Source organism: Equus przewalskii, chromosome 4 (assembly GCF_037783145.1).
Source record: "Equus przewalskii isolate Varuska chromosome 4, EquPr2, whole genome shotgun sequence".
Classification (NCBI taxonomy): domain Eukaryota; kingdom Metazoa; phylum Chordata; class Mammalia; order Perissodactyla; family Equidae; genus Equus; species Equus przewalskii.
In genome coordinates, this window is record NC_091834.1 from 54,442,036 (window position 1) to 54,454,637 (window position 12,602).

The window sequence follows — 12,602 nt, forward strand, 5'->3', positions numbered from 1 at the left end:
CTCCAATCCCTACTAAGTGACCTGGAGTAGTTACTAAACTTTCCAGAGCCTGTCCTGCCATTGGAAAGGTGGGGAAAATAATACATCCTGTGTATGATTATTGTTGAGAGTAAATGAGCTAATGTATGGAAAAGACTGCACGTGATTCTTGGTACAGAGCAGGGGAACATTATTAGTTTTGTGAAAGTAAGACAGCTATAATGTTAGGAATAAATGACCTGAGAGCTTCCGTGGTATCACTCTGTCCACTGTTATTATCTTATCTGTGCCCATAGCATTCTTGCTCTTTTCATGGAAATGACTTATTTTCCATGATTAGTCAGTGAATCTACACCAATTTTATCTAATCTCATTCTTGCTTCATTGACTCAAAGTTTTATCTCCTGCATCTTACTGAATCAGATCTGACCTTGGTGAACTCCCGGTGTGGTTTTGGGGTTGCTACTCTCCTGCCTTCTCACAATATGGCTTCAGAGGCTGGTTTGATCAAGTGAAGTGAGTTTGCCTAGTATAAACGCTCATCCCTGGGTTTTGCTGCTTTTCTAAGTCTATCTCATAAAACGAATACTGCTCCAATATCATGGATGTTTGTTGACATGACTGTGACTTTGGGATATGGAAGGATCCATCCAAGGTCTAGAAGCAGCAGGCTTTACTCATAGGCTTTTCTTTCCGGGTCTTTGAAGGAGAAGCATTGCATGGAAGAGGTCCCGTATCAGGAAATACCATTCAAAGGACCTGAGATGGGCTGAGTCATCAGCAAATACGCATCCCAGTGGCTCTCCGCAACATGCACTACCAGTTGGGCAACTTCTCTGATTTGTCTAACATGCAGCAGAAACACCTCGGATCAGACCAAATTAGGAATCTGAAACCAAGAATCTCCTGGCTCTCACCTTTCACTGGTTCCCTCTGTCAGGTAGTGAGTGTCTATTCATCATCAGTGATCTACTTTCCATACTCCGTGTGTAGGGCGGATATCATTGGTGCTAAGACTTTTTCACCTAAGGGCATCTCAAGTGAGCAGTAAAACCATGGGCTTCACCTTCAGAAAGGGGAGAAAATGCACTTCCCATTTCCTCGCTGCCAGCTCTGACTGTTGGGGCTGTGGTTGGAGGAGGAAGCCGAGGACTCAGCTCCTTTCCTGTCTCCCCAGAGTCAGGCAGGGCTGGCCTCAGATAAGCAAGAGAGAGAAGGCGGTAACTGCACTGGGGCGTGGGGGAGAACGAGCGCCCTGTTCCTGGGAAGTTCCAGGCCTTGAGAAAGACACCATGACCTCCAACCATGCAGTTTCAGCAAGGAGGGCTGCTCAAAGCTGCACTGACCCTTTCCCGGGGCATGGACGGTGGAGAAGGCCTATTTATAATCATTGAACCATCTCACAAGTGAACTCCAGTTAACTGGTATTGCCCTGGATCCATAGGTCTGAAGCCATCCTCAGCCTGAGCAGAAGGAGGGTGGTGATTGGTTATCAATTTCTGCCCAAGGCAAAATGTGATCAACAATAACCTGACTGTAGGACATTTGCCATCTCTCTTCCAGGGCAATTCTTCAGGTTCTCAGCCTCTGCACAGGAGGGCTCCTTTAGGCTACTTACTTCAGCCACACCTTGCTACAACAAACAAAATAATGATAACTGTTACAATAGATTGGGTTCCTGCTATGTGAATCGCTGTCTCCGGTATTTTCCACATATCATCTACGATCTTCACACAGCTCCTCAAGGAACATATCATAACGACCTCTTTGGAGAAGACCGCTGAGACCCAAGGAGGGTCAGCAACACCTCAAGGCAACACTGCTGGGGCCAGGATTTGAACCCAAGCCAGCCTGAGTCATCAGCTGCTGCTATTTCCCCCACCCTAACCCTTGTACTCTCTCTGGACCTCTCATTCTCAGGCTATGTCTTGTTTCTTCAACATAATATGAATAAACATACTGTATTGTTAATTCATGAAGAAACAAAGTGCATGAGATATGGGAGTCACACAGTAAGTGAATATTGACTGGATGAGTGGACTGAGCCATATCAGCTCCCTCTCTGCCCACAGGCTCAGCTGAAAGCGCCCCTAAATCCTGGGCCTTGGAGTGTGTGCCCTCAGGAGTGAGCCCAGGTTCTGCACTCCAGACCAGTTCTTCCCTCCCCTGACCTTATAGGACCAAGTGGAACTAAGGCTTCGGCTGGTTCCACGCCTCCTGCCAAGTTTTGCCCAGAAACCAAACTTTGGTTTCCCTTTGTCTGGAGCCCATGTGGTGATGCTGCCAAACCCAGCTCCTTGGGGATCCAGTCCAAACAAGAGAGCATGGACAGGAGGCATGAAAGAGTAGGAAAAAAGTTTAATGAGTGGACTGTTTTAGGTCATAAATACAGTAGGAACAGCTTGGAAGCACCAAGGACTCCAGACATCTGGAAAATGCATTTTGGAGGCAGAAGATGGTGAAAGTGTTGATAAACACAAGGAGAGCTTTGGTTTTAATCTCAAATTTGTTCATTGAGGCCCCAGATATATTTTTTTTTTTCCTATAAAATTAGGAAAGTGAAAATAAGACACGTCTGAGGAGTGTCTATAGCATGACCTAACATTTCAAAATTGATCCTTAGATTCAAGGATTTTGGGGAAATGGAGATCATGATTGTTTTGTTAAACAAATTCCAGCCTGGTTAGAAACCGCATATACACAGCAAATGAAGAAGTGGGTTAATGACTAACTGATGTTGCTAAAATCTCCTCCATTCATCACTGAATTCACACGGTCCTTCTCACAGGGCCCTCTTATGCAAATTGCTTAAACAGTCTTTTTTCTCCTCATGGCAGGAAAAGAGAAGCTGTTTCTCTCCCTTAAAACTGTTTTGCCTGATTAACTCCTGACTCCTAGACGCTGAGTAAGGCACAGATAAGACTTTCACTGGGGGTGTGGCTATCCCTGAGAACAAGCAGACAACAGGACGCTCCTCGGAGATCCACACGCTCCGCTCGCCTCCAGAACCCCACACTCTCTCTGCCTCCTCCTGCCGTGGCTGCTCCTTCTGTCTCCTTGGTTGCCTCTTCCCAACCTCTTAACACTGATGGGCCTACAATCAGTTCTCAGTCCTCTTCTCCTCTTTGTCTCACTTGCTTGGTGATTTCATCCAGTCTCATGGCCTTGCATAGGACTCCCAAATTTGTACCTGAGCCCAGAGCTCTCTTCTGAACACCAGCCCACATCTCTAAGTCCCATCTTCACCTCTCCACCTTGATGCCTAATGGCCTCCCCTGGCTTAATAGGCCTAAAACAGAATGCCTGGTCTTCCCCCAAATGATTCCATAGGAAGTCTCCCTATCACAGTTAATAGCATTTCCATCCTCCCAGGTGCTCCAACTGAAGACCATAGAGTGGTCCTTGAGGCTTTTCCTTGTCTGATACCCAAACTACTGTCTATCAGAACATCTGTTCACTTCAAAATGTATCCAGAATCAAATTCTTTCTCAATACCTCCATTACTTCCCTCCCTATTTCACTCAAAGGAAAAGCCAAAGGCTTCGCGTTGTCTGCAGAGCCCTATAAGGCTTCTTCTCTCTGACGTCACCTCTACTTCCTCTCCAGCCACACTGGCTTCCTGGCTGTTCCCAAAGCACACCAGACACCTCCCACCTTAGAACCTTGGCACTGGCTATTCTCACTTCCTTTAGGACTTGGTTCAAATGTCACCTGCTCAGTGAGGCCCACCTGACACCCTACTTAAATCCAAGCTCAGGTCCACATGCCCACACTCCCAGTTCCTTACTGGCAATACTTTTTCATGGGTCTCATCTTATGCTCTCTGTTTGTTGCCTATGTCACTCACAATAATGTAAGCTCTGTGAGAGCAAGGGTAGTTTTCCTGTTTTGTTCACTGTGTATCCCAAAGGCCTAGAACAGTTTCCAGGCACATAGTAGGTGCTTAATAAGTGTCTATGGAATGAGTGAATGAGCACTACACACACAGCTTACATTTGAATCTTAATGAGGGAAATGACCACCTGGGGATTCTTACTAGGATGATCAGACCCTCTAAACACAACCAAAGCTACTCTTCCATGTAACCCTGATGTCAGTCATTGCAGAAACAGCCCCGTATGTCTGGAATGAAGCTGAAAGAAAGTGTGATAATTTCATTTCTGCCTCTTGAACACCCAGCTTACCACTCTCTGACAACTCTCCTGACCTAGCTTTGCCAGGAGCCACTACCTACACTTTGAGGAGCAGTATCCATCCTGAACCCTGGGTCAGGCATGTTTGGTCACTGATTCTGCTTGGCCCAAATAACTATGGACTGACCTCAATTCTCATGAATTTTCTTGCATTACAAACTTCTTTTTTTTTTGGTAATCGGTTCCCATAGGGCGTATGGTATTTAAACTGACTGTGTTTAATTTTGACTTCAGCAAGATTAAGTTTCTTAATCTCTTTTTGTCTCAGTTTCCTCATCTGTAAAATGAAGATTATGGTAATAGTACCTGCACCTCAGAGGGTTGTGGTGAGGACCGACAGAGTGAATAGGTACAAAGTGCTCAGGACAGCACAGAGCATGCAGGAAGTGCTCAATAAGTGTTAGCCACTATCATCAGCATTGCCAATAGCATTACCAACGTTGAACATAGTCTCTCACTTGGCTTTTTATTCCCAGAACCTAGTACAGTGCCTGGGATATGGGAAGTGCTTAGGCAGATAGATGATACATGAATGAGTGAATGAATGAAGATGAGCTATTTCAGTGCAGTGGGTATACGTTTTCACTTCTGTTTAGCACAGAGCTGGCACTTAATAATTCTCGGGAAAATCTTGTTGAATTTTGAATAAATGGCACACAGGAAGCTTTCTGCACATATTCTGTACTGTACAGAAAATTTTGGAAAAGCATAAAAAAACAAAACTAGTGAGGGCATTGAGAGAGTCGGGGTGGTGCTGAAGAAGTACTGGGAGATAAATAGGCGAAGTCTGCGACTTTGGGCAAACTTTTTTAACTTTTCTGGGTCTTAGTGTTCTCCTCTACCAACTGGGGCTGACTAGTCTCTGTGGACTAAGAAGACTAAACCAGACAATGCCTGCAAAATGCACAGTTCAGGGCCCGGCACCCGGTAATATTCATTCCATAAATGTTGGCTTTAAAACCACGTGGCAAGAGTGGCTGACACGTGCCCTCCTGCACATGAGGCCCAAGGGCTTTAAGGGAAGCTGAGGTGTCTGGCTTTATGGGACAAGAGCTAAGTCTCCAGGGACCCGTCTTTCTATCCCCATGTCTCTTCATGTTTGTGTATATAGACACCTTCACCAAAGGTGTCCCTTTCTTGGCCCCTCCTGCCTATGACCCCAGGGACCATCTAGATAAGTTCCTGCTTCTATAACCAGAACTTCTCCATTTGTCATGTTTTTGAGGTATTTCTCCAAAATTTTTCAAACAAGTCCAGACAGGTCTTATCCGTTCGAGAGAGTTGAGAATGAAAACTGGGCATTTTCCACTGGTTTTCTCTCCCCCACTTCCTCCCCTGGAACATCGCCAAGACTACGCAAGCAAGTGGATGCCCTAAAGGAGACTCTGAGTGTGATGAAGCAAGCACTTAATCACAGATGGCATTCATCTTCATCTTACCCAACATGGACCGAACTTTTGCCATAGTTGGTTTAAATCCAGAAAATACCCAGCAGTTTACAATTTATTATCACTGACCACCACTCTGTGAGGTCTGTGATTAATCTTTTGTTTTTTCAAATGTCATATGATATTTCGAAACGATTGACTTCTCTGAAAATTTATGGTTATTATTTGAGAGAAAAAAGTTGAGAGAAAGTTTTCTTGCAGTTGGATGAGAAGGGGGAATCATCTGCATTGTTGGTGCTTTGGAGCATCTGAACCAGGGGAATTGGGAGAAAGATGGAGGCAGAGCTTCTCTCTTTGCCTCTCAAAATTAATAATTGAAAGCTAATTATATTACAACGTTAAGGAGTTAGAATAATACCAAACCAAGCAACTAAGTTTATGCTCCTCACATGAGCTTTGAAAAGCAAGCTGAAAAGTCCTCAAGCTTGGGGCTGGCCCCGTGGCCGAGCGGTTAAGTTCGCGCACTCCGCTGCAGGCGGCCCAGTGTTTCGTTAGTTCGAATCCTGGGCGTGGACATGACACTGCTCATCAGACCACGCTGAGGCAGCGTCCCACATGCCACAACTAGAAGGACCCACAACAAAGAATATATAACTATGTACCGGGGGGCTTTGGGGAGAAAAAGGAAAAAATAAAATCTTAAAAAAAAAAAAAAATTAAAAAAAAAAAATTCTCAAGCTTAAAAGAGGAAAATGAAAACAAAAGTGTGGAATGACAGGAGGGATATAATTCCTACAGTTTTGAAAATGTCCCCATGTTTTTTCCATTCCATGCTATAAATGAAAAAGCCATTAAAGGAAAATAATACGATTTGCAGAGTGCTCAGCAGCTCAGTAATCATCAAGTATCTTTAGTATCTTCATTTTGATTATAATAAATGAATTAAAAGTCTATATCTGGGGATTAAGTGATATATTTGACATATGTATGTACTTATGTATGTAAGTATGTGTGTGTATATACATATATATTTGGTGACTAACTCTTTAAGAATCAGCTTGAAAATATTATTGGGAGCAGGAGTTGTTGGAGAGGATGGTAGGAAAATAACAAGAACTCAATCTTGTTTCCTGCCAAATCTCAACACTGAGATGTATACTCAGTAAATGTTTGTTGGCTAAATGAATAAATGAAGTGGTACACTTAACCAAAATTACATATTTAAATATGGTGGTAGTGTGGACAATATTAGAGGAAGGAAATTCAAGCAACCAGGAGGCAGCTTCTGCAATGATCCATGACTTTCCAATACCAACATTCTGTGGTAGCTGACATTTTGATGTTCACGCCAATTTTTAATTCCCAACCACAAATGATTGACCTTTCAACTTTTTTTTTTTTAGATTGGCACCTGGGCTAATGACTGTTGCCAATCTTTTTTTTTTTTTTTTTTTCTGCTTTATCTCCCCAAAAGCCCCCTGTACACAGTTGTATATCTTAGTTGCAGGTCCTTCTAGTTGTGGGATGTGGGACGCCGTCTCAACGTGGCCTGATGAGCAGTGCCATGTCCGCGCCCAGGATCCGAACTCTGGGCCGCTGCAGCGGAGCTCACAAACTTAACCACTCGGCCACAGAGCTGGTCCCTCATCTTCTTTTTATTATCATGAAATCTGTGCACTAGATGCCCTCACCCCATCGCTCACCCATCTCCCAATTAGCCTTACTTGGTCCCTAATCCACAGCCCATCCTTGTCTCTCACTTCATCTCTCCTTAGATCCTCTTATCCTTTACCCTATCCTTCCAGGTACCCCCAAATCAAAATATTCTTGGTGTCCAAACAGCGTCACCTAATGTCCATACATGGGGCACCAATGGCCTAATCAAGGGTGCTGTTAGTGGACATATAAGGCAAGGAAGTGTGAGAAGCAATAGGAAGGAGCAATCCACGAAACTTGGCAACAAAGTAGATGTAGCAGGAGGGATGCAGAAAGTGGCTAAAGATTATTCTCTGATCAGCATGTGATGAGAAGAATGAAGACACTGGGGAAGTGGGAAGCAGAGGAGGGTGTCAGAACAGCAGAAGAGGATGAGCTTGGACTGGGGCATGCCAAGGCCAGTAGCAATATAAAAGCCCCGAGTAGCTTCACATTGTTGCACATTAGAGACAGCATAGATGGTACAAGATGCATGGAACCAATACACATTGGGGTCAGGTTGTGACAGGGCTGAAGAGCAGAAGGAAAAGTCTCTGAGAAGGAGACCCCTGAATGAGGGCTGTGTTGAGGCTGCAGGGGCCTGGCTCCCATGCACACCAGGCCACACTCCCTGGTTCACCACTGAGCGGACCAAACACTTCTCCTCATTTATATTGAAGGCCTTTTCAGTCTGAAGGTGGAGGGAGGAGCCAATCTCATAAGCTATGTGTAGATGAGGGAGTGGTGAGAGCTTTTCCAGAGGGAAATGCTCATTATTCTTCATATTTTTTCAAAGAACTCCTGAGAATTCTTCCCTGAAAGAAAGTTCTCTCTCCTGAGAGAAAATGGGGTTATGATTTGGAAACTTGAAGGCAAGTTTCCTAGGGCTGCTGTAACAAAGTACCACCGACTGGGTGACTTAAGCAGCAGAGATTTATTTTCTCACAGTTCCAGAGGTGAGAAGTCTAAAATCAAGGTTTGTTCCTTCTGAGGGCTGTCAAGGAAGGATCTGTTCCAGGCCTCTCTCCTTGGCTTATAGACATCTGTCCTCATAGTCACATGGTGTTCTCCCCGCACCTTCACATTGTCTTCCCTCTGTATATATCTCTCTGCATACCAGTCATACTGGGTTAGCACCCACCCTAAAATGACCTCACTGTAACTTGATTACCTCTGTAAAGATCCTGTCTCCAAACAAAGTCACATTCCAAGGTACTGGTGGTTAGGACTTCAACATATGAATTTCGGGGGGACACAATTCAACCCATAACAGCAACTCAGAGGGAAGGAACAAGTGCATGAGGAAGTACATGTTCTAGGAGAACTCTGTCTAAGTGTGCAGGGTTGACAGTCATCAGCTTAGCCTCAGACCTTTGGAAATCCCCTGTATTTGGTTTTCCCAGTTCTCGTAATCTCATCCCACCAAAAAGACATCTAAATACATTCCACGCATTTCTAGTGAGAAACTCACTCTGCTGCACTTTATGCAACGTGCTAATTAAGTTTTAACTAGAGTGGTTTAAGTGGTTCGGTTAAACTAAGATCTCCCAGGCATTTTACCCATTCCTTAAACCTAAACAAATTCTGATCCAGGTGTTTAAGACATTGCACCATATTAGACCACCTGAAGCTCCGTCTACTTGGGGCAAATTAGGATGGTGATGAAAGCGTTTGGTGACCTTTTCCCTTCTTGTCATTGCAAAGAAACCCTATCTTGTGTTCCTCCAAACTGAGGGGACACCACGAGGTGAGACAAAGGGTTTGCACTCAGGACAGGTAAATATGAGCTCAGGTACAGATTCTGGTGGAGCCTCAACAATGTACCAGATACTGTGCTAAGCCTGAGGAATCACCTGTGAACAGAACAGTCTTCTGGGTGGGAGAGAGAATTGTCACGTTCCCACAGACAGATGGAATTTACAAGTAGGAGGGCCTAGAAGCTCAGAACAGTGGAATGAAAACTGTTGATTTCACCCGCAATCTTTGCTTACTGGTTGTGCAAACATTTGATTGGGGGGTTTCCATACCCTACCAGTTGCTAAATACTTTTAGATTACCTTTGTGCATGAGCACACTGTTGGAGGACACCTGGGAAGCGGGGGAAGGTGGTAACTAGCTTAGGCGAAAGAGACAGACTTTAGATGGTTACAGACTTAGAGAATTAGCTTGAGAAAAATGAGCCAGGATTTACGCAGCAATTCTCAAACATCTTAGCGTCAGGACTCTTTTCCACTCTGAAAAATTATTGAGGACTTTAAAAAGCTACTGCTTATGTGGTTTATATCAGGTTAATGTTTACTATGTTAGAAATGAAAACCAAGACATTTCTGTGACATGTATTCATTCATTTAATATAATAATAACCAACCCTTTATACATTAACATAAATAACGTATTTTTTTATAAAAATTAACTATATTTCCTCCCCCAAAAATGTAGTGAGAAGACTGTCATTCTGTTATATTTCTGGGAATTTATTCAATGTCTGGCCTCAGAGAAGACAGCTAGAATCTCATATCTACTTTTGCATTCAATCTGTTAGTTACGCTGTTTTAGCTGAAGTATATGAAGAAAATCCAGCCTTACACAGATGTGTAGTTGGAGAGGCAGGCCTTTGTGGGTTTCCTGACAAGAACCCAGGGCCCCCCAGGGGTCCGCCGGCCACTCTTTGAGAACCACTGGACTAGGGGTTGTATGAGGCAATCTTTTTTATTTATTTATTTTTATTTTTTTCCTTTTTCTCCCCAAAGCCCCCCAGTACATAGTTGTGTATTCTTCGTTGTAGGTTCTTCTAGTTGTGGCATGTGGGACGCTGTCTCAGCGTGGTCTGATGAGCAGTGCCATGTCCGCGCCCAGGATTCGAACTAACGAAACACTGGGCCGCCTGCAGCGGAGTGCGCGAACTTAACCACTCGGCCACGGGGCCAGCCCCTGGACTAGGGGTTTTATTATCCTGTTACATCCTGATTGGACTTCCTCTTCTAACTATACTGTTACAAGGAAATTCAAACCTCAGGATTTTTAATCTATAATACAAAAATTTGTCTATGTCATGCACACACTTATAAAGTCTTAACTCTTTCTTCCTCTGCATTTGAAAAGTCAGCTTTGTGCCAAAAGTCACTATCTTTTAGTTTGTTCACAGGGAGAAAGTTAGTTTAAAAAAATTAGAAAGAAAACACAATTACCCAATACCTATATTTAATTACCAGATATAGTTTTTTTAATGCTTCCAACTCTGAAGACCCCAACACTCTTAACTATGCACTTATAAATGATATTAAAATATGTATCCATAAGCCATAGACAACAGGAAGTATTTTGTTAATTTTGTTCTGCTATCTTTTTTTCTTGCTCTTTCGAGGAACTATGTCATATGAATCATGATGACCACTAACAATGCAAAGGAAGATAAAGGAAATTGGTTCGTTGCCCAGCTGTTTCAAGTCCAACCCTGATTAGCAAATTGTGGTCTCCATGCTGACAAAGGGGCTTGACCCTAACAAGACTCTGGGTGGAGCCACAGGAGACTGACCCTCACAGATCATAGCTGAGGTGTAGACAGTCTCACCTTGAAAGCAGCCCGCAAATTGTTTTTCTAAGCCAGTGGTTTGCAGAATATCGTGTGCTATGTAATACGTTTAACACAGGTGACTGGGTTTGAAGAGATCCATCCACAGATAGCAAAAATGCTAAAGAAGCCCTCCATGAAGTTAAAACTTGGGACCATTAGTTCTAGATTAGGTTTTAGATCTTGGGAACAGAAGGAGGGAAGAAGTGGGGGAAGAGGCACACTCCCTCCTCCTCCTCCTGAGAATAGGGCTGACCATGGACTATACTTTCCTCGAAAGGCCTGCCTCCACCAACCTTCTTCACCCTTTGCCACCTTGAAAGTTCCCTCTCCCTGAATGCCCAGTGCTTCCCACTGCCCTTGTCCTATGTCACTCAGGTCCATGATTTCCCCAGTGTCGTCCCCCCACCTCAGCTCCCCTTCTCTTCAGCCTCACTATCCAAACTCTGGTGCCTCACCTGGAAGTCCCAACAAGATCACTCTCCTACAGACATTCAAGCTTCAAGCTTTCAGTACATGTTTCCTGAGGCCTGCCTTGGCCCTGTTCTCTGTGCTTAGCCCTGGGATGAAATCAGTGTTCTTGCCACCTCAACTCCTTTGCCAGGGCCATTTGCATCTTTAGAAGTAGGCCAAATTGGTGGTCCTTGGGTAGTGTGTCACAAAGAGAAATGAAAACACTCTGGTGCTGTGAGGGGAAACGCTGGGGATTGGGGAGAGGTCATGAGGACATCTCGCACTCCCACCCCGAAGCTACTTTAAACTATTCCTGTCAAGAGAGAAGGGTCAACTTTACCTCTGTGACTACCGTGATTTGGTCAGATCTTCAGGTCTCGGATTTGGTGTGAATTCCCCTACTCCCTTTGCTAGAAAAGAGGGTGAAATACTTTTTCTAGATTTATTTGAAGAAAACTAATAGTAGTCTTCTGGCTTCAAATAAGGATTTTTAATGCACAGCCTGTAATATCTGGCATTGTTACCCCAGGTCTGCTGATGGGGTTCAAAGAAGAGGTGAGGAGGCCTCAGTAGGGTGTTGCCAACTGAGTGTCAATCAATGTTCATGCAACAATGACAGAATGACAAGGTGCTCTTGCATTTGCTAGGGAAAGGATACCTTTCTTTCTGCCTCTTTGCAAATCATTGAACTCATGGCAATGTCTGTCAGGCTGGACTTTTCCAACACCACATTCTCCTTTCCTCTGGTTTGCTTTTTCATGTAATGATTCCATTCCATAGTTTTCCTTTTGGGTTAACATCTCTCCTGGATGTCATGTAGGAATCCAAAGTCGAGTATGACTCTCCACTCCATCCTAATAAGGATGGTATTGATCTTCGTCTTGACTATGTCCATTAATACATTGATGACCAGACAGATTCCATATGGAGTAAAACTGGCTGTCTGGGTTTTTTGAGATGACAGATTGATGTGGACTCATGGAAAATTTTATATCCCCAGCTAGACCGTGGAGAAGGTCTCATGTGCCAGTCAAAGGGTGCAGGAGATATTTTATTCTCAATGTTAATGTCCCATTAAGAAGGTTAGGCAGACACAAAGGAGAAACTACTGTGTTTACTTTTAAAGAAATGTTAAAGCAATTATAATTATTGGATTGCATACATGGATTAAGCTGTGGAATAGGAATAATAGGACCTTAAGAGATAATGTGGTTTATTTAAAAGCGTAAACACACATACACTCATATTTTATGGAGCAATAGAGGAAAATTTCTTCTGAAAGAGCAAATAAGCTTAGGAAAACCAGACTCATAAATGCACATT